This window comes from Colletes latitarsis, unplaced genomic scaffold (assembly GCF_051014445.1).
Source record: "Colletes latitarsis isolate SP2378_abdomen unplaced genomic scaffold, iyColLati1 scaffold0002, whole genome shotgun sequence".
Classification (NCBI taxonomy): Eukaryota; Metazoa; Arthropoda; class Insecta; order Hymenoptera; family Colletidae; genus Colletes; species Colletes latitarsis.
This window is the reverse complement of record NW_027488365.1, coordinates 34,858,295-34,882,467: the sequence shown is the minus strand read 5'-3', so window position 1 is coordinate 34,882,467 and position 24,173 is coordinate 34,858,295.

The window sequence follows — 24,173 nt, the reverse complement described above, 5'->3', positions numbered from 1 at the left end:
TGTGATCCAAACAGGAAAAAGCCCAGAATCTGGACATCAAGTATGAGAAATATGCGAAAGTATGAGCCTGATGAGTGCAAATCCCAGACCTAACCTAGACGTAACATGCGTCATCCCCTAAAATATTGATCGTGACCAGCTTTAATCTACTGATTCATTGTGGTACCTCATTACTACGTGATCCAAGCCAAAAAAAGCCCAGAATCTGTCCATCAAGATTGATAAATATGCGAAAGTATGAGCCTGATGAGAGCAAATCCCACACCTAACGTAGACCTAGCATGTGTTATCCTCTGAAATATTGATCGAGACCAGGTTTAGTCGACTGTTTCAGTGTGGTGCCGCATTACTACGTGACCCCAACCAAAAAAAACCCAGGATCTGTTCGACAAGTATGTGAAGAATACGAAAGTATGAGTCTGATGAAGGCGAATCCGACGCCTAACCTAGACCTAACATGCGTTATCATCTAAAATATTGATCGAAACCTGGTTTAATCGACTGTTTCAGTGTGGTACCACATTACTATGTGATCCAAACCTGAAAAAGCCCCGGATCTGGCCAACAAGTATGCGAAAAATGTGAAAGTATGACACTGATGAGGGCAAATCCCAGGCCTAACCTAGACCTAACATGCGTTATCCTCTAAAATATTGATCGAAACCAGGTTTAATGGACAGTTTCAATGTGGTACCGCATTACTACGTGATCCAAACCAAAAAAAGCCCAGAATCTGGCCATCAAGTATGAGAAATATGCGAAAGTATGAGCCTGATGAGAGCAAATCTCAGACCTAACCTAGACCTAACATGCCTTATCCTCTAAAATGTTGATCGAAACCAGGTTTAATAGAATGTTTCAGTGTCGTACCACATTACTACGTGATCCAAACAGGAAAAAGCCCAGAATCTGGACATCAAGTATGAGAAATATGCGAAAGTATGAGCCTGATGAGAGCAAATCCCACACCTAAACTAGACCTAACATGCGTTATCCCCTAAAATCTTGATCGAGACCAGGTTTAGTCGACTGTTTCAGTGTGGTACCACATTACTACGTGATCCAAACCAGAAATAACCCAGGATCTGTTCAAGAAGTATGTGAAGAATGCGAAAGTATGAGACTGAAGAGGGCAAATCCCAGGCCTAACCTAGACCTAACATGCGTTATCCTCTGAGATATAGATCGAGACCAGGTTGAGTCGACTGTTTCAGTGTGGTACCACATTACTACGTGATCCAATCCCGAAAAAGCCCAGGATCTGGCCAACAACTATGAGAAATATGCGCAAGTATGAGCCTGATGAGAGCAAATCCCAGATCTAACCTAGACCTAACATGCGTTATCCTCTAAAATATTGATGGAAACCAGGTTTAATAGACTGTTTCAGTGTGGTACCACATTACTACGTGATCCAAACCAGAAAAAAGCCCAGAATCTGGCCATCAAGTATGAGAGATATGCGAAAGCATGAGCCTGATGAGAGCAAATCCCAGAACTAACCTAGACCTAACATGCGTTATCCTCTAAAATATTGATGGAAACCAGGTTTAATTGACTGTTTCAGTGTGGTACCACATTACTACGTGATCCAAACCAGAAAAAAGCCCAGAATCTGGCCATGAAGTATGAGAAATATGCGAAAGTATGAGCCTGATGAGAGCAAATCCCAGACCTAACCTAGACCTAACATGCGTTATCTTCTAAAATATTGATCGAAACCAGGTTTAATATATTGTTTCAGTGTGGTACCACATTACTACGTGATCTAAGCCAAAAAAAGCCCAGAATCTGGCCATCAAGTATGAGAAATATGCGAAAGTATGATCCTGATGAGTGCAAATCCCAGACCTAACCTAGACGTAACATGCGTTATCCCCTAAAATATTGATCGTGACCAGCTTTAATCGACTGATTCATTGTGGCACCTCATTACTACGTGATCCAAGCCAAAAAAAGCCCAGAATCTGGCCATCAAGATAGATAAATATGCGAAAGTATGAGCCTGATGAGAGCAAATCCCACACCTAACGTAGACCTAGCATGTGTTATCCTCTGAAATGTTGATCGAGACCAGGTTTAGTCGACTGTTTCAGTGTGGTTCCGCATTACTACGTGACCCCAACCAAAAAAAACCTAGGATCTGTTCAACAAGTATGTGAAGAATGCGAAAGTATGAGCCTGATGAGAGCAAATTCCACACCTAACGTAGACCTAGCATGCGTTATCCTCTGAAATATTGATCGAGACCAGGTATAGTCGACTGCTTCAGTGTCGTACCACATAACTACGTGATCCAAACCGGAAAAAGCCCAGAATCTGGCCATCAAGTATGAGAAATATGCGAAAGTATGAGCCTGATGAGAGCAAATCTCAGACCTAACCTAGACCTAACATGCGTTATCCTCTAAAATGTTGATCGAAACCAGGTTTAATAGAATGTTTCAGTGTCGTACCACATTACTACGTGATCCAAACAGGAAAAAGCCCAGAATCTGGACATCAAGTATGAGAAATATGCGAAAGTATGAGCCTGATGAGTGCAAATCCCAGACCTAACCTAGACGTAACATGCGTCATCCCCTAAAATATTGATCGTGACCAGCTTTAATCTACTGATTCATTGTGGTACCTCATTACTACGTGATCCAAGCCAAAAAAAGCCCAGAATCTGTCCATCAAGATTGATAAATATGCGAAAGTATGAGCCTGATGAGAGCAAATCCCACACCTAACGTAGACCTAGCATGTGTTATCCTCTGAAATATTGATCGAGACCAGGTTTAGTCGACTGTTTCAGTGTGGTGCCGCATTACTACGTGACCCCAACCAAAAAAAACCCAGGATCTGTTCGACAAGTATGTGAAGAATGCGAAAGTATGAGTCTGATGAAGGCGAATCCGACGCCTAACCTAGACCTAACATGCGTTATCATCTAAAATATTGATCGAAACCTGGTTTAATCGACTGTTTCAGTGTGGTACCACTTTACTATGTGATCCAAACCTGAAAAAGCCCGGGATCTGGCCAACAAGTATGCGAAAAATGTGAAAGTATGACCCTGATGAGGGCAAATCCCAGGCCTAACCTAGACCTAACATGCGTTATCCTCTAAAATATTGATCGAAACCAGGTTTAATAGACTGTTTCAGTGTGGTACCACATTACTACGTGATCCAAACAGGAAAAAGCCCAGAATCTGGACATCAAGTATGAGAAATATGCGAAAGTATGAGCCTGATGAGAGCAAATCCCACACCTAAACTAAACCTAACATGCGTTATCCCCTAAAATATTGATCGAGACCAGGTTTAGTCGACTGTTTCAGTGTGGTACCACATTACTACGTGATCCAAACCAGAAATAACCCAGGATCTGTTCAAGAAGTATGTGAAGAATGCGAAAGTATGAGACTGAAGAGGGCAAATCCCAGGCCTAACCTAGATCTAACATGCGTTATCCTCTGAGATATAGATCGAGACCAGGTTGAGTCGACTGTTTCAGTGTGGTACCACATTACTACGTGATCCAATCCAGAAAAAGCCCAGAATCTGGCCATCAAGTATGAGAAATATGCGAAAGTATGAGCCTGATGAGAGCAAATCTCAGACCTAACCTAGACCTAACATGCGTTATCCTCTAAAATATTGATGGAAACCAGGTTTAATAGACTGTTTCAGTGTGGTACCACATTACTACGTGATCCAAGCCAAAAAAAGCCCAGAATCTGGCCATCAGGTATGAGAAATATGCGAAAGTATGAGCCTGATGAGAGCAAATCCCACACCTAACGTAGACCTAGCATGCGTTATCCTCTGAAATATTGATCGAGACCAGGTTTAGTCGACTGCTTCAGTGTCGTACCACATTACTACGTGATCCAATCCAGAAAAAGCCCAGAATCTGGCCATCAAGTATGAGAAATATGCGAAAGTATGAGCCTGATGAGAGCAAATCTCAGACCTAACCTAGACCTAACATGCGTTATCCTCTAAAATGTTGATCGAAACCTGGTTTAATAGAATGCTTCAGTGTCGTACCACATTACTACGTGATCCAAACAGGAAAAAGCCCAGAATCTGGACGTCAAGTATGAGAAATATGCGGAAGTATGAGCGTGATGAGAGCAAATCCCGGACCTAACCTAGACCTAACATGCGTTATCCTCTAAAATATTGATGGAAACCAGGTTTAATTGACTGTTTCAGTGTGGTACCACATTACTACGTGATCCAAACCAGAAAAAAGCCCAGAATCTGGCCATGAAGTATGAGAAATATGCGAAAGTATGAGCCTGATGAGAGCAAATCCCAGACCTAACCTAGACGTAACATGCGTTATCCCCTAAAATATTGATCGTCACCAGCTTTAATCGACTGATCCATTGTGGTACCACATTACTACGTGATCCAAGCCAAAAAAAGCCCAGAATCTGGTCATCAAGTATGAGAAATATGCGAAAGTATGAGCCGATGAGAGCAAATCCCACACCTAACCTTGACCTAACATGCGTTATCATCTAAAATATTGATCGAAACCAGGTTTAATAGACTGTTTCAGTGTGGTTCCGCATTACTACGTGACCCCAACCAAAAAAAACCCAGGATCTGTTCAACAAGTTTGTGAAGAATGCGAAAGTATGAGCCTGATGAGAGCAAATCCCACACCTAACGTAGACCTAGCATGCGTTATCCTCTGAAATATTGATCGAGACCAGGTTTAGCCGACTGCTTCAGTGTCGTACCATATTACTACGTGATCCAAACCAAAAAAAAGCCCGGAATCTGGCCATCAAGTATGAGAAATGTGCGAAAGTATGAGCCTGATGAGGGCAAATCCCAGAACTAACCTAGACCTAACATGAGTTATCCCGTAAAATATTGATCGTGACCAGGTTTAGTCGACTGTTTCAGTGTGGTACCACACTACTACGTGATCCAAGCCAAAAAAAGCCCAGAATCTGGTCATCAAGTATGAGAAATATGCGAAAGTATGAGCCGATGAGAGCAAATCCCACACCTAACCTTGACCTAACATGCGTTATCATCTAAAATATTGAATCGAAACCAGGTTTAGTCGACTGTTTCAGTGTGGTACCACATTACTACGTGATCCAAGCCAAAAAAAGCCCAGTATCTGGACATCAAGTATGAGAAATATGCGAAAGTATGAGCCTGATGAGAGCAAATCCCAGACCTAAACTAGACCTAACATGAGTTATCCCATAAAATATTGATCGTGGTACCTGGTTTAGTCGACTGTTTCAGTGTGGCACCACATTAGTAAGTGATACAAACCAGAAAAAGCCCAGGATCTAGCCAACAAGTATGAGAAGTATGCGAAAGTATGAGCCGATGTGAGCAAATCCCACACCTAACCTAGCCCTAACATGCGTTATCCTCTAAAATATTGATCGAAACCAGGTTTAATAGACTGTTTCAGTGTGGTACCACATGTCTACGTGATCCAAGCCAAAAAAAGCCCAGAATCTGGCCATCAAGTATCAGAAATATGCGAAAGTATGAGCCTGATGAGACCAAATCCCACACCTTACGTAGACCTAGCATGCGTTATCCTCTGAAATATTGATCGAGACCAGGATTAGTCGACTGTTCAAGTGCCGTACCACATTGCTACGTGATCCAAACCTGAAAAAGCCCAGAATCTGGCCATCAAGTATGAGAAATATGCGAAAGTATGAGCCTGATGAGAGCAAATCCCAGACCTAAACTAGACCTAACATGCGTTATCCCGTAAAATATCGATCGTGACCAGGTTTAGTCATTTGTTTCAGTGTGGTACCACATTGGTACGTGATACAAACCAGAAAAAGCCCAGGATCTAGCCAACAAGTATGAGAAATATGCGAAAGTATGAGCCGATGAGAGCAAATCCCACACCTAACCTAGACCTAACATGCGTTATCCTCTAAAATATTGATCGAAACCAGGTTTAGTCGACTGTTTCAGTGTGGTACCACATTACTGTGTGATCCAAACCAGAAATAACCCAGGATCTGTTCGAGAAGTATGTGAAGAATGCGAAAGTATGAAACTGAAGAGGGCAAATCCCAGGCCTAACCTAGACGTAACATGCGTTATCCTCTGAAATATTGATCGAGACCAGGTTTAGTCGACTGTTTCAGTGTGGTACCACATTACTACGTGATCCAAGCCAAAAAAAGCCCAGAATCTGGCCATCAAGTATGAGAAATATGCGAAAGTATGAGCCTGATGACAGCAAATCCCACACCTAACGTAGACCTAGCATGTGTTATCCTCTGAAATATTGATCGAAACCAGGTTTAGTCGACTGTTTCTATGTGGTACCACATTACTACGTGATCCAAACCGGAGACAGCCCAGAATCTGGCCATCAAGTATGAGAAATATGCGAAAGTATGAGCCTGATGAGAGCAAATCCCACACCTAACGTAGACCTAGCATGTGTTATCCTCTGAAATATTGATCGAGACCAGGTTTAGTCGACTGTTTCAGTGTGGTACCACATTACTACGTGATCCAAACCAAAAAAAAGCCCAGAATCTGACCATCAAGTATGAGAAATATGCGAAAGTATGAGCCTGATGGGAGCAAATCCCAGACCTAACCTAGACCTAACATGCGTTATCCCCTAAAATATTGATCGAGACCAGGTTTAGTCGACTGTTTCAGTGTGGTACCACATTACTGTGTGATCCAAACCAGGATCTGTTCAAGAAGTATGTGAAGAATGCGAAAGTATGAGACTGAAGAGGGCAAATCCCAGGCCTAACCTAGACCTAACATGCGTTATCCTCCGAAATATTGATCGAGACCAGGTTTAGTCGACTGTTTCAGTGTGGTACCACTTTACTACGTGATCGAATCCATAAAAAGCCCAGGATCTGGCCAACAAGTATGAGAAATATGCGAAAGTATGAGCCTGACGAGAGCAAATTCCAGACCTAACCTAGACCTAACATGCGTTATCCCCTAAAATATTGATCGAGACCAGGTTTAGTCGACTGTTTCAGTGTGGTGCCGCATTACTACGTGACCCCAACCAAAAAAAACCCAGGATCTGTTCGACAAGTATGTGAAGAATGCGAAAGTATGAGTCTGATGAAGGCGAATCCGACGCCTAACCTAGACCTAACATGCGTTATCATCTAAAATATTGATCGAAACCTGGTTTAATCGACTGTTTCAGTGTGGTACCACTTTACTATGTGATCCAAACCTGAAAAAGCCCGGGATCTGGCCAACAAGTATGCGAAAAATGTGAAAGTATGACCCTGATGAGGGCAAATCCCAGGCCTAACCTAGACCTAACATGCGTTATCCTCTAAAATATTGATAGAAACCAGGTTTAATGAACAGTTTCAATGTGGTACCGCATTACTACGTGATCCAAACCAAAAAAAGCCCAGAATCTGGCCATCAAGTATGAGAAATATGCGAAAGTATGAGCCTGATGAGAGCAAATCTCAGACCTAACCTAGACCTAACATGCGTTATCCTCTAAAATATTGATGGAAACCAGGTTTAATAGACTGTTTCAGTGTGGTACCACATTACTACGTGATCCAAGCCAAAAAAAGCCCAGAATCTGGCCATCAAGTATGAGAAATATGCGAAAGTATGAGCCTGATGAGAGCAAATCCCACACCTAACGTAGACCTAGCATGCGTTATCCTCTGAAATATTGATCGAGACCAGGTTTAGTCGACTGCTTCAGTGTCGTACCACATTACTACGTGATCCAATCCAGAAAAAGCCCAGAATCTGGCCATCAAGTATGAGAAATATGCGAAAGTATGAGCCTGATGAGAGCAAATCTCAGACCTAACCTAGACCTAACATGCGTTATCCTCTAAAATGTTGATCGAAACCTGGTTTAATAGAATGCTTCAGTGTCGTACCACATTACTACGTGATCCAAACAGGAAAAAGCCCAGAATCTGGACGTCAAGTATGAGAAATATGCGGAAGTATGAGCGTGATGAGAGCAAATCCCGGACCTAACCTAGACCTAACATGCGTTATCCTCTAAAATATTGATGGAAACCAGGTTTAATTGACTGTTTCAGTGTGGTACCACATTACTACGTGATCCAAACCAGAAAAAAGCCCAGAATCTGGCCATGAAGTATGAGAAATATGCGAAAGTATGAGCCTGATGAGAGCAAATCCCAGACCTAACCTAGACGTAACATGCGTTATCCCCTAAAATATTGATCGTCACCAGCTTTAATCGACTGATCCATTGTGGTACCACATTACTACGTGATCCAAGCCAAAAAAAGCCCAGAATCTGGTCATCAAGTATGAGAAATATGCGAAAGTATGAGCCGATGAGAGCAAATCCCACACCTAACCTTGACCTAACATGCGTTATCATCTAAAATATTGATCGAAACCAGGTTTAATAGACTGTTTCAGTGTGGTTCCGCATTACTACGTGACCCCAACCAAAAAAAACCCAGGATCTGTTCAACAAGTTTGTGAAGAATGCGAAAGTATGAGCCTGATGAGAGCAAATCCCACACCTAACGTAGACCTAGCATGCGTTATCCTCTGAAATATTGATCGAGACCAGGTTTAGCCGACTGCTTCAGTGTCGTACCATATTACTACGTGATCCAAACCAAAAAAAAGCCCGGAATCTGGCCATCAAGTATGAGAAATGTGCGAAAGTATGAGCCTGATGAGGGCAAATCCCAGAACTAACCTAGACCTAACATGAGTTATCCCGTAAAATATTGATCGTGACCAGGTTTAGTCGACTGTTTCAGTGTGGTACCACACTACTACGTGATCCAAGCCAAAAAAAGCCCAGAATCTGGTCATCAAGTATGAGAAATATGCGAAAGTATGAGCCGATGAGAGCAAATCCCACACCTAACCTTGACCTAACATGCGTTATCATCTAAAATATTGAATCGAAACCAGGTTTAGTCGACTGTTTCAGTGTGGTACCACATTACTACGTGATCCAAGCCAAAAAAAGCCCAGTATCTGGACATCAAGTATGAGAAATATGCGAAAGTATGAGCCTGATGAGAGCAAATCCCAGACCTAAACTAGACCTAACATGAGTTATCCCATAAAATATTGATCGTGGTACCTGGTTTAGTCGACTGTTTCAGTGTGGCACCACATTAGTAAGTGATACAAACCAGAAAAAGCCCAGGATCTAGCCAACAAGTATGAGAAGTATGCGAAAGTATGAGCCGATGTGAGCAAATCCCACACCTAACCTAGCCCTAACATGCGTTATCCTCTAAAATATTGATCGAAACCAGGTTTAATAGACTGTTTCAGTGTGGTACCACATGTCTACGTGATCCAAGCCAAAAAAAGCCCAGAATCTGGCCATCAAGTATGAGAAATATGCGAAAGTATGAGCCTGATGAGACCAAATCCCACACCTTACGTAGACCTAGCATGCGTTATCCTCTGAAATATTGATCGAGACCAGGATTAGTCGACTGTTCAAGTGCCGTACCACATTACTACCTGATCCAAACCTGAAAAAGCCCAGAATCTGGCCATCAAGTATGAGAAATATGCGAAAGTATGAGCCTGATGAGAGCAAATCCCAGACCTAAACTAGACCTAACATGCGTTATCCCTTAAAATATCGATCGTGACCAGGTTTAGTCATTTGTTTCAGTGTGGTACCACATTGGTACGTGATACAAACCAGAAAAAGCCCAGGATCTAGCCAACAAGTATGAGAAATATGCGAAAGTATGAGCCGATGAGAGCAAATCCTACACCTAACCTAGACCTAACATGCGTTATCCTCTAAAATATTGATCGAAACCAGGTTTAGTCGACTGTTTCAGTGTGGTACCACATTACTGTGTGATCCAAACCAGAAATAACCCAGGATCTGTTCGAGAAGTATGTGAAGAATGCGAAAGTATGAAACTGAAGAGGGCAAATCCCAGGCCTAATCTAGACGTAACATGCGTTATCCTCTGAAATATTGATCGAGACCAGGTTTAGTCGACTGTTTCAGTGTGGTACCACATTACTACGTGATCCAAGCCAAAAAAAGCCCAGAATCTGGCCATCAAGTATGAGAAATATGCGAAAGTATGAGCCTGATGACAGCAAATCCCACACCTAACGTAGACCTAGCATGTGTTATCCTCTGAAATATTGATCGAAACCAGGTTTAGTCGACTGTTTCTATGTGGTACCACATTACTACGTGATCCAAACCGGAGACAGCCCAGAATCTGGCCATCAAGTATGAGAAATATGCGAAAGTATGAGCCTGATGAGAGCAAATCTCAGACGTAACCTAGACCTAACATGCCTTATCCTCTAAAATGTTGATCGAAACCAGGTTTAGTCGACTGTTTCAGTGTGGTACCACATTACTGTGTGATCCAAACCAGGATCTGTTCAAGAAGTATGTGAAGAATGCGAAAGTATGAGACTGAAGAGGGCAAATCCCAGGCCTAACCTAGACCTAACATGCGTTATCCTCCGAAATATTGATCGAGACCAGGTTTAGTCGACTGTTTCAGTGTGGTACCACTTTACTACGTGATCGAATCCATAAAAAGCCCAGGATCTGGCCAACAAGTATGAGAAATATGCGAAAGTATGAGCCTGATGAGAGCAAATCCCAGACCTAACCTAGACCTAACATGCGTTATCCCCTAAAATATTGATCGAGACCAGGTTTAGTCGACTGTTTCAGTGTGGTGCCGCATTACTACGTGACCCCAACCAAAAAAAACCCAGGATCTGTTCGACAAGTATGTGAAGAATGCGAAAGTATGAGTCTGATGAAGGCGAATCCGACGCCTAACCTAGACCTAACATGCGTTATCATCTAAAATATTGATCGAAACCTGGTTTAATCGACTGTTTCAGTGTGGTACCACTTTACTATGTGATCCAAACCTGAAAAAGCCCGGGATCTGGCCAACAAGTATGCGAAAAATGTGAAAGTATGACCCTGATGAGGGCAAATCCCAGGCCTAACCTAGACCTAACATGCGTTATCCTCTAAAATATTGATCGAAACCAGGTTTAATGAACAGTTTCAATGTGGTACCGCATTACTACGTGATCCAAACCAAAAAAAGCCCAGAATCTGGCCATCAAGTATGAGAAATATGCGAAAGTATGAGCCTGATGAGAGCAAATCTCAGACGTAACCTAGACCTAACATGCCTTATCCTCTAAAATGTTGATCGAAACCAGGTTTAATAGAATGTTTCAGTGTCGTACCACATTACTACGTGATCCAAACAGGAAAAAGCCCAGAATCTGGACATCAAGTATGAGAAATATGCGAAAGTATGAGCCTGATGAGAGCAAATCCCACACCTAAACTAGACCTAACATGCGTTATCCCCTAAAATATTGATCAAGACCAGGTTTAGTCGACTGTTTCAGTGTGGTACCACATTACTACGTGATCCAAACCAGAAATAACCCAGGATCTGTTCAAGAAGTATGTGAAGAATGGGAAAGTATGAGACTGAAGAGGGCAAATCCCAGGCCTAACCTAGACCTAACATGCGTTATCCTCTGAGATATAGATCGAGACCAGGTTGAGTCGACTGTTTCAGTGTGGTACCACATTACTACGTGATCCAATCCAGAAAAAGCCCAGAATCTGGCCATCAAGTATGAGAAATATGCGAAAGTATGAGCCTGATGAGAGCAAATCTCAGACCTAACCTAGACCTAACATGCGTTATCCTCTAAAATATTGATGGAAACCAGGTTTAATAGACTGTTTCAGTGTGGTACCACATTACTACGTGATCCAAGCCAAAAAAAGCCCAGAATCTGGCCATCAAGTATGAGAAATATGCGAAAGTATGAGCCTGATGAGAGCAAATCCCACACCTAACGTAGACCTAGCATGCGTTATCCTCTGAAATATTGATCGAGACCAGGTTCAGTCGACTGCTTCAGTGTCGTACCACATTACTACGTGATCCAATCCAGAAAAAGCCCAGAATCTGGCCATCAAGTATGAGAAATATGCGAAAGTATGAGCCTGATGAGAGCAAATCTCAGACCTAACCTAGACCTAACATGCGTTATCCTCTAAAATGTTGATCGAAACCTGGTTTAATAGAATGCTTCAGTGTCGTACCACATTACTACGTGATCCAAACAGGAAAAAGCCCAGAATCTGGACGTCAAGTATGAGAAATATGCGGAAGTATGAGCGTGATGAGAGCAAATCCCGGACCTAACCTAGACCTAACATGCGTTATCCTCTAAAATATTGATGGAAACCAGGTTTAATTGACTGTTTCAGTGTGGTACCACATTACTACGTGATCCAAACCAGAAAAAAGCCCAGAATCTGGCCATGAAGTATGAGAAATATGCGAAAGTATGAGCCTGATGAGAGCAAATCCCAGACCTAACCTAGACGTAACATGCGTTATCCCCTAAAATATTGATCGTCACCAGCTTTAATCGACTGATCCATTGTGGTACCACATTACTACGTGATCCAAGCCAAAAAAAGCCCAGAATCTGGTCATCAAGTATGAGAAATATGCGAAAGTATGAGCCGATGAGAGCAAATCCCACACCTAACCTTGACCTAACATGCGTTATCATCTAAAATATTGATCGAAACCAGGTTTAATAGACTGTTTCAGTGTGGTTCCGCATTACTACGTGACCCCAACCAAAAAAAACCCTGGATCTGTTCAACAAGTTTGTGAAGAATGCGAAAGTATGAGCCTGATGAGAGCAAATCCCACACCTAACGTAGACCTAGCATGCGTTATCCTCTGAAATATTGATCGAGACCAGGTTTAGCCGACTGCTTCAGTGTCGTACCATATTACTACGTGATCCAAACCAAAAAAAAGCCCGGAATCTGGCCATCAAGTATGAGAAATATGCGAAAGTATGAGCCTGATGGGAGCAAATCCCAGACCTAACCTAGACCTAACATGCGTTATCCCCTAAAATATTGATCGAGACCAGGTTTAGTCGACTGTTTCAGTGTGGTACCACATTACTGTGTGATCCAAACCAGGATCTGTTCAAGAAGTATGTGAAGAATGCGAAAGTATGAGACTGAAGAGGGCAAATCCCAGGCCTAACCTAGACCTAACATGCGTTATCCTCCGAAATATTGATCGAGACCAGGTTTAGTCGACTGTTTCAGTGTGGTACCACTTTACTACGTGATCGAATCCATAAAAAGCCCAGGATCTGGCCAACAAGTATGAGAAATATGCGAAAGTATGAGCCTGATGAGAGCAAATCCCAGACCTAACCTAGACCTAACATGCGTTATCCCCTAAAATATTGATCGAGACCAGGTTTAGTCGACTGTTTCAGTGTGGTGCCGCATTACTACGTGACCCCAACCAAAAAAAACCCAGGATCTGTTCGACAAGTATGTGAAGAATGCGAAAGTATGAGTCTGATGAAGGCGAATCCGACGCCTAACCTAGACCTAACATGCGTTATCATCTAAAATATTGATCGAAACCTGGTTTAATCGACTGTTTCAGTGTGGTACCACTTTACTATGTGATCCAAACCTGAAAAAGCCCGGGATCTGGCCAACAAGTATGCGAAAAATGTGAAAGTATGACCCTGATGAGGGCAAATCCCAGGCCTAACCTAGACCTAACATGCGTTATCCTCTAAAATATTGATCGAAACCAGGTTTAATGAACAGTTTCAATGTGGTACCGCATTACTACGTGATCCAAACCAAAAAAAGCCCAGAATCTGGCCATCAAGTATGAGAAATATGCGAAAGTATGAGCCTGATGAGAGCAAATCTCAGACGTAACCTAGACCTAACATGCCTTATCCTCTAAAATGTTGATCGAAACCAGGTTTAATAGAATGTTTCAGTGTCGTACCACATTACTACGTGATCCAAACAGGAAAAAGCCCAGAATCTGGACATCAAGTATGAGAAATATGCGAAAGTATGAGCCTGATGAGAGCAAATCCCACACCTAAACTAGACCTAACATGCGTTATCCCCTAAAATATTGATCGAGACCAGGTTTAGTCGACTGTTTCAGTGTGGTACCACATTACTACGTGATCCAAACCAGAAATAACCCAGGATCTGTTCAAGAAGTATGTGAAGAATGGGAAAGTATGAGACTGAAGAGGGCAAATCCCAGGCCTAACCTAGACCTAACATGCGTTATCCTCTGAGATATAGATCGAGACCAGGTTGAGTCGACTGTTTCAGTGTGGTACCACATTACTACGTGATCCAATCCAGAAAAAGCCCAGAATCTGGCCATCAAGTATGAGAAATATGCGAAAGTATGAGCCTGATGAGAGCAAATCTCAGACCTAACCTAGACCTAACATGCGTTATCCTCTAAAATATTGATGGAAACCAGGTTTAATAGACTGTTTCAGTGTGGTACCACATTACTACGTGATCCAAGCCAAAAAAAGCCCAGAATCTGGCCATCAAGTATGAGAAATATGCGAAAGTATGAGCCTGATGAGAGCAAATCCCACACCTAACGTAGACCTAGCATGCGTTATCCTCTGAAATATTGATCGAGACCAGGTTTAGTCGACTGCTTCAGTGTCGTACCACATTACTACGTGATCCAATCCAGAAAAAGCCCAGAATCTGGCCATCAAGTATGAGAAATATGCGAAAGTATGAGCCTGATGAGAGCAAATCTCAGACCTAACCTAGACCTAACATGCGTTATCCTCTAAAATGTTGATCGAAACCTGGTTTAATAGAATGCTTCAGTGTCGTACCACATTACTACGTGATCCAAACAGGAAAAAGCCCAGAATCTGGACGTCAAGTATGAGAAATATGCGGAAGTATGAGCGTGATGAGAGCAAATCCCGGACCTAACCTAGACCTAACATGCGTTATCCTCTAAAATATTGATGGAAACCAGGTTTAATTGACTGTTTCAGTGTGGTACCACATTACTACGTGATCCAAACCAGAAAAAAGCCCAGAATCTGGCCATGAAGTATGAGAAATATGCGAAAGTATGAGCCTGATGAGAGCAAATCCCAGACCTAACCTAGACGTAACATGCGTTATCCCCTAAAATATTGATCGTCACCAGCTTTAATCGACTGATCCATTGTGGTACCACATTACTACGTGATCCAAGCCAAAAAAAGCCCAGAATCTGGTCATCAAGTATGAGAAATATGCGAAAGTATGAGCCGATGAGAGCAAATCCCACACCTAACCTTGACCTAACATGCGTTATCATCTAAAATATTGATCGAAACCAGGTTTAATAGACTGTTTCAGTGTGGTTCCGCATTACTACGTGACCCCAACCAAAAAAAACCCAGGATCTGTTCAACAAGTTTGTGAAGAATGCGAAAGTATGAGCCTGATGAGAGCAAATCCCACACCTAACGTAGACCTAGCATGCGTTATCCTCTGAAATATTGATCGAGACCAGGTTTAGCCGACTGCTTCAGTGTCGTACCATATTACTACGTGATCCAAACCAAAAAAAAGCCCGGAATCTGGCCATCAAGTATGAGAAATGTGCGAAAGTATGAGCCTGATGAGGGCAAATCCCAGAACTAACCTAGACCTAACATGAGTTATCCCGTAAAATATTGATCGTGACCAGGTTTAGTCGACTGTTTCAGTGTGGTACCACACTACTACGTGATCCAAGCCAAAAAAAGCCCAGAATCTGGTCATCAAGTATGAGAAATATGCGAAAGTATGAGCCGATGAGAGCAAATCCCACACCTAACCTTGACCTAACATGCGTTATCATCTAAAATATTGATCGAAACCAGGTTTAATAGACTGTTTCAGTGTGGTTCCGCATTACTACGTGACCCCAACCAAAAAAAACCCAGGATCTGTTCAACAAGTTTGTGAAGAATGCGAAAGTATGAGCCTGATGAGAGCAAATCCCACACCTAACGTAGACCTAGCATGCGTTATCCTCTGAAATATTGATCGAGACCAGGTTTAGCCGACTGCTTCAGTGTCGTACCATATTACTACGTGATCCAAACCAAAAAAAAGCCCAGTATCTGGACATCAAGTATGAGAAATATGCGAAAGTATGAGCCTGATGAGAGCAAATCCCAGACCTAAACTAGACCTAACATGAGTTATCCCATAAAATATTGATCGTGGTACCTGGTTTAGTCGACTGTTTCAGTGTGGCACCACATTAGTAAGTGATACAAACCAGAAAAAGCCCAGGATCTAGCCAACAAGTATGAGAAGTATGCGAAAGTATGAGCCGATGTGAGCAAATCCCACACCTAACCTAGCCCTAACATGCGTTATCCTCTAAAATATTGATCGAAACCAGGTTTAATAGACTGTTTCAGTGTGGTACCACATGTCTACGTGATCCAAGCCAAAAAAAGCCCAGAATCTGGCCATCAAGTATGAGAAATATGCGAAAGTATGAGCCTGATGAGACCAAATCCCACACCTTACGTAGACCTAGCATGCGTTATCCTCTGAAATATTGATCGAGACCAGGATTAGTCGACTGTTCAAGTGCCGTACCACATTACTACGTGATCCAAACCTGAAAAAGCCCAGAATCTGGCCATCAAGTATGAGAAATATGCGAAAGTATGAGCCTGATGAGAGCAAATCCCAGACCTAAACTAGACCTAACATGCGTTATCCCTTAAAATATCGATCGTGACCAGGTTTAGTCATTTGTTTCAGTGTGGTACCACATTGGTACGTGATACAAACCAGAAAAAGCCCAGGATCTAGCCAACAAGTATGAGAAATATGCGAAAGTATGAGCCGATGAGAGCAAATCCTACACCTAACCTAGACCTAACATGCGTTATCCTCTAAAATATTGATCGAAACCAGGTTTAGTCGACTGTTTCAGTGTGGTACCACATTACTGTGTGATCCAAACCAGAAATAACCCAGGATCTGTTCGAGAAGTATGTGAAGAATGCGAAAGTATGAAACTGAAGAGGGCAAATCCCAGGCCTAACCTAGACGTAACATGCGTTATCCTCTGAAATATTGATCGAGACCAGGTTTAGTCGACTGTTTCAGTGTGGTACCACATTACTACGTGATCCAAGCCAAAAAAAGCCCAGAATCTGGCCATCAAGTATGAGAAATATGCGAAAGTATGAGCCTGATGACAGCAAATCCCACACCTAACGTAGACCTAGCATGTGTTATCCTCTGAAATATTGATCGAAACCAGGTTTAGTCGACTGTTTCTATGTGGTACCACATTACTACGTGATCCAAACCGGAGACAGCCCAGAATCTGGCCATCAAGTATGAGAAATATGCGAAAGTATGAGCCTGATGAGAGCAAATCCCACACCTAACGTAGACCTAGCATGTGTTATCCTTTGAAATATTGATCGAGACCAGGTTTAGTCGACTGTTTCAGTGTGGTACCACATTACTACGTGATCCAAACCAAAAAAAAGCCCAGAATCTGACCATCAAGTATGAGAAATATGCGAAAGTATGAGCCTGATGGGAGCAAATCCCAGACCTAACCTAGACCTAACATGCGTTATCCCCTAAAATATTGATCGAGACCAGGTTTAGTCGACTGTTTCAGTGTGGTACCACATTACTGTGTGATCCAAACCAGGATCTGTTCAAGAAGTATGTGAAGAATGCGAAAGTATGAGACTGAAGAGGGCAAATCCCAGGCCTAACCTAGACCTAACATGCGTTATCCTCCGAAATATTGATCGAGACCAGGTTTAGTCGACTGTTTCAGTGTGGTACCACTTTACTACGTGATCGAATCCATAAAAAGCCCAGGATCTGGCCAACAAGTATGAGAAATATGCGAAAGTATGAGCCTGATGAGAGCAAATCCCAGACCTAACCTAGACCTAACATGCGTTATCCCCTAAAATATTGATCGAGACCAGGTTTAGTCGACTGTTTCAGTGTGGTACCACATTACTGTGTGATCCAAACCAGAAATAACCCAGGATCTGTTCAAGAAGTATGTGAAGAATGCGAAAGTATGAGACTGAAGAGGGCAAATCCCAGGCCTAACCTAGACCTATCATGCGTTATCCTCCGAAATATTGATCGAGACCAAGTTTAGTCGACTGTTTCAGTGTGGTACCACTTTACTACGTGATCCAAGCCAAGAAAAGCCCAGTATCCGGACATCAAGTATGAGAAATATGCGAAAGTATGAGCGTGATGAGAGCAAATCCCAGACCTAACCTAGACCTATCATGCGTTATCCTCCGAAATATTGATCGAAACCAGGTTTAATAGACTGTTTCAGTGTGGTACCACATTACTACGTGATCCAAGCCAAAAAAAGCCCAGTATCCGGACATCAAGTATGAGAAATATGCGAAAGTATGAGCCTGATGAGAGCAAATCCCACACCTAAACTAGACCTAACATGCGTTATCCCCTAAAATATTGATCGAGACCAGGTTTAGTCGACTGTTTCAGTGTGGTACCACATTACTACGTGATCCAAGCCAAAAAAAGCCCAGAATCTGGCCATCAAGTATGAGAAATATGCGAAAGTATGAGCCTGATGAGAGCAAATCCCACACCTAACGTAGACCTAGCATGTGTTATCCTCTGAAATATTGATCGAGACCAGGTTTAGTCGACTGTTTCTGTGTGGTACCACATTACTACGTGATCCAAACCGGAAAAAGCCCAGAATCTGGCCATCAAGTATGAGAAATATGCGAAAGTATGAGCCTGATGAGAGCAAATCCCAGACCTATCCTAGTCCTAAAATGCGTTATCCCCTAAAATATTGATCGAGACCAGGTCTAGTCGTCTGTTTCAGTGTGGTACCACATTACTGTGTGATCCAAACCAGAAATAACCCAGGATCTGTTCGAGAAGTATGTGAAGAATGCGAAAGTATGAGACTGAAGAGGGCAAATCCCAGGCCTAACCTAGGCCTAACATGCGTTATCCTCTGAAATATTGATCGAGACCAGGTTTGGTCGACTGTTTCAGTGTGGCACCACATTACTACGTGATCCAATCCATAAAAAGCCCAGGATCTGGCCAACAAGTATGAGAAATATGCGAAAGAATGAGCGTGATGAGAGCAAATCCCTGACCTAACATAGACCTAACATGCGTTATCCTCTAAAATATTGATCGAAACCAGGTTTAGTCGACAGTTTCAGTGTGGTACCACATTACTACGTGATCCAAGCCAAAAAAAGCCCAGTATCCGGACATCAAGTATGAGAAATATGCGAAAGTATGAGCCTGATGAGAGCAAACCCCACACCTAAACTAGACCTAACATGCGTTATCCCCTAAAATATTGTTCGAGACCAGGTTTAGTCGACTGTTTCAATGTGGTACCACATTACTACGTGATCCAAGCCAAAAAAAGCCCAGAATCTGGCCATCAAGTATGAGAAATATGCGAAAGTATGAGCCTGATGAGAGCAAATCCCACACCTAACGTAGACCTAGCATGTGTTATCCTCTGAAATATTGATCGAGACCAGGTTTAGTCGACTGTTTCTGTGTGGTACCACATTACTACGTGATCCAAACCGGAAAAAGCCCAGAATCTGGCCATCAAGTATGAGAAATATGCGAAAGTATGAGCCTGATGAGAGCAAATCCCACACCTAACGTAGACCTAGCATGTGTTATCCTCTGAAATATTGATCGAGACCAGGTTTAGTCGACTGTTTCTGTGTGGTACCACATTACTACGTGATCCAAACCGGAAAAAGCCCAGAATCTGGCCATCAAGTATGAGAAATATGCGAAAGTATGAGCCTGATGAGAGCAAATCCCACACTTTACGTAGACCTAGCATGAGTTATCCTCTGAAATATTGATCGAGACCGGGATTAGTCGACTGTTTCAGTGCCGTACCACATTACTACGTGATCCAAACCGGAAAACGCCCAGAATCTGGCCATCAAGTATGAGAAATATGCGAAAGTATGAGCCTGATGAGAGCAAATCCCAGACCTAAACTAGACCTAACATGCGTTATCCCGTAAAATATCGATCGTGACCAGGTTTAGTCATTTGTCTCAGTGTGGTACCACATTAGTACGTGATACAAACCAGAAAAAGCCCAGGATCTAGCCAACAAGTATGAGAAATATGCGAAAGTATGAGCCGATGAGAGCAAATCCCACACCTAACCTAGACCTAACATGCGTTATCCTCTAAAATATTGATCGAAACCAGGTTTAGTCGACAGTTTCAGTGTGGTACCACATTACTACGTGATCCAAGCCAAAAAAAGCCCAGTATCCGGACATCAAGTATGAGAAATATGCGAAAGTATGAGCCTGATGAGAGCAAATCCCACACCTAAACTAGACCTAACATGCGTTATCCCCTAAAATATTGATCGAGACCAGGTTTAGTCGACTGTTTCAATGTGGTACCACATTACTACGTGATCCAAGCCAAAAAAAGCCCAGAATCTGGCCATCAAGTATGAGAAATATGCGAAAGTATGAGCCTGATGAGAGCAAATCCCACACCTAACGTAGACCTAGCATGTGTTATCCTCTGAAATATTGATCGAGACCAGGTTTAGTCGACTGTTTCTGTGTGGTACCACATTACTACGTGATCCAAACCGGAAAAAGCCCAGAATCTGGCCATCAAGTATGAGAAATATGCGAAAGTATGAGCCTGATGAGAGCAAATCCCAGACCTAACCTAGTCCTAACATGCGTTATCCCCTAAAATATTGATCGAGACCAGGTCTAGTCGTCTGTTTCAGTGTGGTACCACATTACTGTGTGATCCAAACCAGAAATAACCCAGGATCTGTTCGAGAAGTATGTGAAGAATGCGAAAGTATGAGACTGAAGAGGGCAAATCCCAGGCCTAACCTGGGCCTAACATGCGTTATCCTCTGAAATATTGATCGAGACCAGGTTTGGTCGACTGTTTCAGTGTGGCACCACATTACTACGTGATCCAATCCATAAAAAGCCCAGGATCTGGCCAACAAGTATGAGAAATATGCGAAAGTATGATCCTGATGAGTGCAAATCCCAGACCTAACCTAGACGTAACATGCGTTATCCCCTAAAATATTGATCGTGACCAGCTCTAATGGACTGATTCATTGTGGTACCTCATTACTACGTGATCCAAGCCAAAAAAAGCCCAGAATCTGGCCATCAAGATAGATAAATATGCGAAAGTATGAGCCTGATGAGAGCAAATCCCACACCTAACGTAGACCTAGCATGTGTTATGCTCTGAAATATTGATCGAGACCAGGTTTAGTCGACTGTTTCAGTGTCGTACCGCATTACTACGTGATCCAAACCGGAAAAAGCCCAGAATCTGGACATCAAGTATGAGAAATATGCGAAAGTATGAGCCTGATGAGAGCAAATCCCACACCTAAACTAGACCTAACATGAGTTATCCCCTAATATATTGATCGAGACCAGGTTTAGTCGACTGTTTCAGTGTGGTACCACATTACTATGTGATCCAAACTTGAAAAAGCCCGGGATCTGGCCAACAAGTATGCGAAAAATGTGAAAGTATGACCCTGATGAGGGCAAATCCCAGGCCTAACCTAGACCTAACATGCGTTATCCTCTAAAATATTGATCGAAACCAGGTTTAATGGACAGTTTCAATGTGGTACCGCATTACTACGTGATCCAAACCAAAAAAAGCCCAGAATCTGGCCATCAAGTATGAGAAATATGCGAAAGTATGAGCCTGATGAGAGCAAATATCAGACCTAACATAGACCTAACATGCGTTATCCTCTAAAATGTTGATCGAAACCAGGTTTAATAGAATGTTTCAGTGTCGTACCACATTACTACGTGATCCAAACAGGAAAAAGCCCAGAATCTGGCCATGAAGTATGAGAAATATGCGAAAGTATGAGCCGATGAGAGCAAATCCCACACCTAACGTAGACCTAGCATGTGTTATCCTCTGAAATGTTGTTCGAGACCAGGTTTAGTCGACTGTTTCAGTGTGGTACCACATTACTACGTGATCCAAACCAAAAAAAAGCCGAGAATCAGGCCATCAAAGTATGAGAAATATGCGAAAGTATGAGCCTGATGAGAGCAAATCTCAGACCTAACCTAGACCTAACATGCGTTATCCTCTAAAATGTTGATCGAAACCAGGTTTAGTAGAATGTTTCAGTGTCGTACCACATTACTACGTGATCCAAGCCAAAAAAAGCCCAGAATCTGGCCATCAAGTATGAGAAATATGCGAAAGTATGAGCCTGATGACAGCAAATCCCACACCTAACGTAGACCTAGCATGTGTTATCCTCTGAAATATTGATCGAAACCAGGTTTAGTCGACTGTTTCTATGTGGTACCACATTACTACGTGATCCAAACCGGAGACAGCCCAGAATCTGGCCATCAAGTATGAGAAATATGCGAAAGTATGAGCCTGATGAGAGCAAATCCCACACCTAACGTAGACCTAGCATGTGTTATCCTCTGAAATATTGATCGAGACCAGGTTTAGTCGACTGTTTCAGTGTGGTACCACATTACTACGTGATCCAAACCAAAAAAAAGCCCAGAATCTGACCATCAAGTATGAGAAATATGCGAAAGTATGAGCCTGATGGGAGCAAATCCCAGACCTAACCTAGACCTAACATGCGTTATCCCCTAAAATATTGATCGAGACCAGGTTTAGTCGACTGTTTCAGTGTGGTACCACATTACTGTGTGATCCAAACCAGGATCTGTTCGACAAGTATGTGAAGAATGCGAAAGTATGAGTCTGATGAAAGCGAATCCGACGCCTAACCTAGACCTAACATGCGTTATCATCTAAAATATTGATCGAAACCTGGTTTAATCGACTGTTTCAGTGTGGTACCACTTTACTATGTGATCCAAACCTGAAAAAGCCCGGGATCTGGCCAACAAGTATGCGAAAAATGTGAAAGTATGACCCTGATGAGGGCAAATCCCAGGCCTAACCTAGACCTAACATGCGTTATCCTCTAAAATATTGATCGAAACCAGGTTTAATGAACAGTTTCAATGTGGTACCGCATTACTACGTGATCCAAACCAAAAAAAGCCCAGAATCTGGCCATCAAGTATGAGAAATATGCGAAAGTATGAGCCTGATGAGAGCAAATCTCAGACCTAACCTAGACCTAACATGCCTTATCCTCTAAAATGTTGATCGAAACCAGGTTTAATAGAATGTTTCAGTGTCGTACCACATTACTACGTGATCCAAACAGGATAAGCCCAGAATCTGGACATCAAGTATGAGAAATATGCGAAAGTATGAGCCTGATGAGAGCAAATCCCACACCTAAACTAGACCTAACATGCGTTATCCCCTAAAATATTGATCGAGACCAGGTTTAGTCGACTGTTTCAGTGTGGTACCACATTACTACGTGATCCAAACCAGAAATAACCCAGGATCTGTTCAAGAAGTATGTGAAGAATGCGAAAGTATGAGACTGAAGAGGGCAAATCCCAGGCCTAACCTAGACCTAACATGCGTTATCCTCTGAGATATAGATCGAGACCAGGTTGAGTCGACTGTTTCAGTGTGGTACCACATTACTACGTGATCCAATCCAGAAAAAGCCCAGGATCTGGCCATCAAGTATGAGAAATATGCGAAAGTATGAGCCTGATGAGAGCAAATCTCAGACCTAACCTAGACCTAACATGCGTTATCCTCTAAAATATTGATGGAAACCAGGTTTAATAGACTGTTTCAGTGTGGTACCACATTACTACGTGATCCAAACCAGAAATAACCCAGGATCTGTTCGAGAAGTATGTGAAGAATGCGAAAGTATGAGACTGAAGAGGGCAAATCCCAGGCCTAACCTAGGCCTAACATGCGTTATCCTCTGAAATATTGATCGAGACCAGGTTCGGTCGACTGTTTCAGTGTGGCACCACACTACTACGTGATCCAATCCATAAAAAGCCCAGGATCTGGCCAACAAGTATGAGAAATATGCGAAAGTATGAGCGTAATGAGAGCAAATCCCAGACCTAACCTAGACCTAACATGCGTTATCCTCTAAAATATTGATCGAAACCAGGTTTAATAGACTGTTTCAGTGTGGTACCACATTACTACCTGATCCAAGCCAAAAAAAGCCCAGAATCTGGTCATCAAGTATGAGAAATATGCGAAAGTATGAGCCTGATGGGAGCAAATCCCACACCTAACGTGGACCTAGCATG